Raw genomic sequence first — 7,800 nt, 5'->3', positions numbered from 1 at the left:
GCTCTCACTTGTAGACTGAAAATTGCTTTTTGGTTTGTCATTGGTAGGAGTAAGAGATTTAAAACTACACTTAGAGATTTAAGCAGACATTTATAACTGTAATAAAACTAAGAGCACCGAATGTTGCTTTACCGATAATGTCCTTTGCCTTTTCTTTGATTAACCAGGTGAAACACTAAATGTTCAATGTTGGGAACACAACATTTTACAGATTGGCAGAGTGAAACAGAATGCTTTTAAGTAAAATGTTGGGAGGAAAAAAGGTAGCCTCATACAGAAGCTGTCCTCCCAACTGATTGAATCTTTACAACATTTGGTAATGGAAGGTTCCTAAAAAAAATCTAGTCAACTGTTTACCTAACCTTTTCATCTCAAGTGAAATCAATTCCGTTTATATATGGCAGGAAGTTACGGCGTCTTACAGATCCACCCTGAAGTAGGATTAACAAATATTTGTGGGGTTTGAGAGAGAATAGGTTTAGTAAAACTGCCATTGAACCAAGAGACTGAATAGAATTATTAAATATAGAGGGTAACATAAATATAATTGCTTTCCTAAATGCCCAGTCTTTCGATAACTGGTCTGGAAAGGCAACTGTTTGAGCCAGACGAGAACTTAGATACAGGTCACAACTCCAATTTGCCCTGTTACCCATGGCTACATAAATATTAACTAAGCTACTATGGTGGTGTTATGATTGGTAGACCGATTGGCTTTTTCCTCTGGGAATTGGTTGTCCCACAAGGTCACACTAAAGATTTAGACTAAGCTTTGTTAATTTGCAAAATTATATATATATATATAGATAGATAGATAGATAGATAGATAGATAGATAGATAGATAGATAGATATACATTTCCAAGCCTAAACTCTAATAATGGGTTCAGAAAAATGTCAATGAGGAGTCACAGCTGGTGAATATTTATAACCACACATTGTGTTGTTTTGTTTTTTGGCAAACGCAACCTGAACCTGTTGACAATCTGTAGTCTGAATTAATGTACGCCAGGGATTTCAGAAACTAAAGTGTTCAATGACAAAGCTGCCCAAAACATATTATGAGTGCACACAAGGTTAATCTAGGAACATTTCCACTCCATGGAGTGTGTATTACTTTTCTGAATTCTATATAATAGATTGACAGCAAGTAAGCAAGTGGTCGTCCATCTGGCTACTAAAGGGAAAAAGCCCCCACCCTTTGCCATCTCCTTTTTAGATTAAAAACATGAATTGAAGTGGAACTGAAAAGCTTCAAGGATGGAACCATTAATAATACATTAATACATGTAATAATATTTGTTAATATAACAGTTACTTGGAATTTTAAATGGTTTCAGATAAAGATTACAATGAATGTGTTCACATTAATTCAGGATTATAATACAAAAGCATGATGTTAAGACTTTCCAGTTGAACAGATGCATTTGGATATTACATTTAAAGTATGTTCTGCTATAATTTCCCCCCTTCTCATACTTATGTGTTTATTATTCGGATTATTTTATTTTTCTTTTTTAACCAATAGGATCTACAGCTTACATGTAGGATAGCTACACAAACAAACACCCTGCCTTAAGAATTGGTATTTACATGCCTTTGTTGTCTGAGAAAAAAAACAAATAAAGTCTGGTTAAAATGTCTGAAGCCCAACAATCTCTGCTAGCCACTGAGGTAATGCATTCCTTCTGTTTATTTTGAGTGAAATTGTCATGACCGGTTAGAGAATGATTTAACATAAAACAAATGGAACTTGTGTTTTCAGCGTAGACTGAAATATATCATCAATTTCATTTGCAAGTACTATGAGTGAGTTTCCTAATATGTTTGTGTATTTCCCATACATAATATGTGCAGCAAATCTCTTGAATGCAGGCAGGGAGTAAAGCATTATGTGAATACCATATTGTGTGGGTAGCTGACAGCCTCTTTGGGTTTACTTGTATTTTGTAATCTTACATATTGTATTCTTCCTTGGAACTAAAATAATTCCATAATTCCTGTAATGCCATGAAAGTACAATTTAACTGCAAATCAAAAGGGTTCCGTGTGATTATTATTTATTTCTTAGCAGACACTCTTATCCAGGGTGACTTACAATTGTTACACAATATCACATTATTTTTACATACAATTACGTTATTTTTTACACATTATCACTGTCTGCTTGGCTTACAATATTATAAAAATTGCAATTGTTAAAGCAAGAATGGCTATTGAGTGGTCTCCAATTGATACATGGACACATAAAAAAAAAACATAGATGAATTAAAGATATAAAGGTTTGAGACCTTAAAGATTTGGTTTAAAGTAACCACACGTGTTATTACTTTTAGTCGTACTTATACATAAACATTATTTCATAAAATATGAATTTCTGCCATTGGGTGACCTTTATTACATCTGTTTTCTCTTATTGTATAGCAAAAGATCTATTATTATGTAAAATTATGCTTATAAAAACATAAGTATGCCCCATTCATTCTTTCACCTTCACCTGGTTAATTTTACTTAAATTAACATTTCCCCTTAACAGTTGCAAGTAGCCTTTTATTAAAGCCAGGTGTATGCCAACTATTTGCCCAGTGTAGCACATTTGGACATAAAGCTCCAGTAAGAGCAGTAATCCCAGGGATTTAAATTTGTGTTTTTTTAAAAAAAAATTTTTACTGTTAGTGAACATATGGATACTAAAATAGAAGCAGATCATGGTTTCATTGAACAATAAAATGCTTGTGGGTATTCATAGATTTTTACAAAAGTGTGCTGTTTCGTTAAAAGATCTGTCAGTGTGAAATTATGTGTGCTGTTTTCTTTTATAGAAAAAAGCTTGTTACAAATTAGCTCTTTTTCAGAGAATTAAAAAGGAAATGTGTGATTTGTGGGGCAGCATATGGAACACACAAATATAGATAATTCTTAAAATAAAATTTAAGATCCATTTTATGAATTCCATCACAAAATAATTATAATTTGCAATTGTTAAAACCAGCAAAAAATAATACAAATTAAATGTGCATTTTTTTTGTAATGTTATTTGCATTTTGATGATTATGCACACATGCTTGTATATACTAATAAAAAGGGTGTAATGAAATTACAACCTGATCGAAACATTACTGCAGTAACATTTTTAAAAGTCCCTGTCAAACAAATGTATCTGAACCCTTAATATTATCTGGATCTGATGTTTGCTAAACTGTTTTTTTTAATTCATAATAAGTTACCAAATGAGAAACACTATTGTAAGCTTGTTCTCAACAATTAATAAACAAAAAGTGCTACTGAAAATAAAGTGTGACCAAACTTTGTTACAGTACAAGGGCTGTGAGATATACAGTGCTTTTCTGAGATGTTTTAGAGTACAGTAAAATAAATGAATACCTGTGCCTGGAATGAGTGATGACAAATTCATCAGTCAGTGATTGTCTTAGCTACATCTCCTCTGTGGCAGGCGGCTCAATTTTCCTCTCAGCATTGCTGCAATGCCTTTTCAGTATTTATTGAGTCCAACTAGAGAAAAAAGGGATCTGCTCTGTTTTTTTTTTCTGTAGCACTCGTTTTACTGTAAGAATAGGTCTTCAATCATTGGTTGAGCAGGGTGGACTGCCTACTGTGAGAGAGATTGAGCCGCTCAAACCCAAAAATCAGGGCATGTAGCAGTTGAAATGGAGTGGAAAATGGCCAATAGTGGCATATAGTTATAGATAATCTGCTTCGCTTTTGTGCTCTGTTGTCTGTAATCTTCTTTTTGCGACAGCTGGGGTTAAAAAGCAGCTGAGATTTAGTCTTGCTGTACATGAAAATATGTTTATATGATTAGTTGCTTTTGGAGCTTGAGAAGGGAGACTCCAGTCCAGTGCTGGTGGGAGATCTATGTCAGGTCTTGGCTGCAACTCATTCAAAGCGCGCTCATGCAGAAGGGGAGCCTGCATACAAATCACTCAGCTTTTTTTTTTTTTTTTTTTTTTGTTCTGCACTGGATCTGTTTGCTGGCTTCTTGCTTAGTCTCAAGCCATTCTCGGAGCCTTGTGAAGAGGAGCTTCTCAAATGTTAGGAACTGAAACTGTATCACGCTTAAGGCCTCGCTGTCCACCAGGGAAATATAGATTGGATTCACATCAGCAGAGCGAAAGGCAGGGGAAAAGGCTTTCATTTAAGAAATTTGAGCTAATCATAGCTCCGTTTTGCTGCTGTTTCTCCAGCAGGTTTTATTTTCATTTGACAGTAAGAGAAAGCCAGAATAAGGACTGTTCATCATTCTAGATCCACCAGTACCTTCACAAGGAGCACTGTATTCAAACTGCGGGAATGTGTGGACTTGAAGAGAAATCTCCTGCCTGATAAAGCACTCTCTGTCGCAGATAACTGGAGCATGCTGCAGAGCTTTGCTTTCATACTTCGTGCTGTGCATTGAGCTGCATTGGAGTTCCTATTACAAGCGTGCCTGCCTTCTACTTTGCTTGATGGTCTGACTGAATCTGCTTTTCCTAAAATAAATAAATACGTTTTACTGTTTTCAAAAGGTAAGAATCAAAACAAGAGCATATTTTTTTTTCTCTCTTTGGTAGTTGTTCTTTATTTTTTTTGTTTGATTTGGTGTGTGTCTGAAATGTTTTAACCAAATGAAGGGGTCTAGCTGTGGTATTGTAACCTAACTTTGGGGGAGTCTTAAATACTAAGAAATACTGTCAAATTACTTGCTCAGTTTAGACAGCTGCAAGCTCATTTTTACATGACATTTGTACTCTTTAAACCATTCATCATTCTCTGAAGGTATATGTGGAAGTAGTCTTGGTACTAAACAAATCTGACAGGCGCTGGACAACTTTAAGGATTCAAACAGATAACAACAGAAAAGAAACAACAAGCACGTTTCAACATGAATTATGTTTTAAAAAAGAACAGAACCGGCCTGTTCGGAGTAATTAAAATGATCCAAGGGGTGCCATGCTTAATTGAAAAAATGCTTAATCAAAACACAACCAGATGTGGACTGATTTGGTAGGCAGCCTTTTTTTCACAGAGTCCGAATGAATGGAAACGATTAGGAGGGTGGATATAGCTTTCATATGAACCAGAATAAGTACAGCACCATTTAATTGGAATTCATGCTTTTAAAGTTATGGCAAGAAAAGTTCTGTGGAATAATTGTTAGTTTTGTAAATATTGTGGTGTGCCGGGAAAGACGCCGGAGACAATGTGTGTGTGTGTTTAAAAGAGAAAAATAATTCAGAATTCTAGCTATTTGAGATCATCTGGCTATCCAAGGCCTATACCTAAATACTCTATACTCTAAGGGAAACCCTGTAGATGATAAATCACCAGATGTATAGTGTGTGTGTGTGTGTGTGTGTGTGTGTGTGTGTGTTTTTCCTTATTTTTTGTGTGTCTGGTGTTTAAAAAGAGCAGTTCTCCCTTCCACCTTTTAAATACACTGTTTAGATCAGCGCATGTTTGAAAGAACTATAATATACAATAACGCAGAGCAGCAGTACAAATTAGATCTTGACACTGGACATGTATTTACAAATATGCAAATACTTCACGGCAGCCATGTGTAAACCAGAGGCATATTTTAGTCCTGAGGTTATTTAGATTTTTGCAGGAAAAGTATTTGTGAAAATGCTATCTTGAAGTGTACATGGTTGTAAATTGAGTAGTGGAACTGATGATTTTGATGTAAAAGTGCAGCCCAGATCCATTTATTCCTCTAAGCTTTGTGGCATACATGCACACAATGACACTTGGGCCTGTCTAATATGTACCGGTTGATGTGGAAATCAGTCAGGTATACTTAAGCATTTATTCTGGATGAAAGCAGCAGCATATACTCTTCCTTAAATGCGCTTTACTTGCTCTTATCTGCCCCCTATTTTACTGCATTTAATCCTGTATTTTAGAGTACTGTAATCTGTCAAGTGTTATTTAATCTGTAGTATTTTGTATTTAATTATATCCTGATGTAACTATCTGACACTGTATCTGCTCCGTTATTGAATCGTATTTTGTCATATGTACTTGCTAGAACTGAAGTCATTGTATTTTATCTTGCTCTTAATTGTATTAATACTTGTACTGTGATTCTTGAAATGTATTTGTTTACGACTGTAAGTCGCCCTGGATAAGAGCGTCTGCTAAGAAATACATAATACGTGGTTAGGTTTATTAGACTTAAATTGTTATATCAAAGGGTATCTGTTTTTCTGTAAATTTACAAAATAATGCAGTATTTCTTTGAAATGATTTGTTTCACAAATCTAATGATCAAGTAAAAAAAATCTATACATATTTACGTTTAGTTAAGATAAATTTTGAAGAAAGTCAAAGTAAAGATTTGGATTTGTAATTGATAGAAACTACACAAAGCCCATTGTTATTTAAATATGAAGAGTATAGAAAATAAATAAAATTGTGTTAACTAGAACTGTAATAACATACTACTTATAACCTTTTAAAAAAGAAAAATGTTAAATAAAATAAAACAAAGATAGAACACTGCGATTTTAAAATCATTTAACACTCTAAAATTACTTTAAAAACAACATATTTGCTGAATATAATGGGTTTAATATACATTAGCTTACTCTAAAACAAAATTTGTGTAACAAAATGCTTCAGATTTTTTTTAGAACTTTATTTTCTCATTTTTCTACAATTATTCTATTATATAGAGTGCACATCTGCATTTTTTAAAAGTAATGGCAGAATTTGAAAAACATAACTTTTTAAAATGTGACACCGTTTTTTTATTTGTTCTTTTATCAAATATTAGAATTGTTTTCATAATTGTACTCCACAGATGACAAAAATATTTTGAGGTTCTGTGGCTCCCAGATAAAATGATGGCACATTTATTTTAAATTTGTACAGCACAACAGACATGTTTAAAAGAAAAGAAAAAAAAAAACTGTGCAGCATTTGAGTAAAGGGAGGAATTCAGCAGAACAAATGTTCTGTTGTTTGATTTCTTTGGCCACACTGTGATTCACTCCCTTTGTTCTGTTTCCCTTAAAAAGAGGTGCCATTTCACATCATTCTGCGCAAATTGTTTGAATTAATGGAAGTGCGAATTCTTACTGTTTGAAGGAATCGATTAGCATAACAAAGTAGTCACAGATCCAGCTCAATTGAGAAGACTTCAGCCTGTCTCCCATTTGCAATGAAGCTTAGGCCTAAAGGGCAAGGGGGATTGCAAAAAGAATAAAATAGGGAGGTGGACTGGCTATGTGTCTACACTTTCACTATTTTGTAATATGTGTGGGGACATTTAATTTATGCTGAGGATCCCTTATAAGCAGTTTTTGGAAAATGTGTGACTTTGTTTTAATTAGGGAATGGTGCGGGTTGTTTTATTACTTAGATGACTTTGTGGGAAAGCAAATAATTACCAGAGTTACAGTGATTTGTGAACTTTGTTGTTGGGGGAAAAAAACAAAACAAAACAGAAGTCTAATGTGTCTAATTTAATTTTCAAGATCTTGAAATGCATGACAGTGTTCTTAAAATTGCTCCTCATTTTCTGAAAAACCCGTCTTATCTTTTGTTACTAGTACAACAAAGACCCAGGGTGTGAGGTTTTTGTGTTTTTTGAGAGAAGGATTAGAGGTCTTAATTGATTAACTTTAAAAACAACTTTTTTCTTTTTTGTAGTTAGATACAGGTAAACCTTTGCTAATTTTCACCAGAGAATTACCTTTATTTTAGTCATCATTGGATTCAAATAAAACAGAGGGATCCAAAATGACATTCCATGCAGTTTTTGTAGCCTTGCTATGCTTCTTACATTCCCAACCTAAAC

General features: G+C 34.0%; 1 protein-coding gene across 19 annotated transcripts in view; it reads left to right on the top strand.

Moving 5' to 3' along the window:
- The first annotated feature begins 3,730 nt into the window (after positions 1-3,730).
- The window catches only part of LOC117416994 (adhesion G protein-coupled receptor L2-like), a 118,580-nt gene continuing 114,510 nt past the window's right edge, over positions 3,731-7,800 (top strand). For 4 of the 19 annotated variants that reach the window (XM_059034700.1, XM_059034698.1, XM_059034701.1 and 1 more), the window contains exon 1: positions 3,731-4,525. The gene's annotated coding sequence lies outside the window, so the exon portion shown is untranslated. The remainder of the gene's footprint in view (positions 4,526-7,800) is intronic. The other 15 variants (XM_059034705.1, XM_034028543.3, XM_059034697.1 and 12 more) reach the window with 11 other exon arrangements.

Source organism: Acipenser ruthenus, chromosome 12 (genome assembly GCF_902713425.1).
Source record: "Acipenser ruthenus chromosome 12, fAciRut3.2 maternal haplotype, whole genome shotgun sequence".
NCBI classification, from domain to species: Eukaryota; Metazoa; Chordata; class Actinopteri; order Acipenseriformes; family Acipenseridae; genus Acipenser; species Acipenser ruthenus.
Note: the sequence above shows the minus strand (reverse complement) of the source record. Positions and strands in the feature narration are given on the sequence as shown.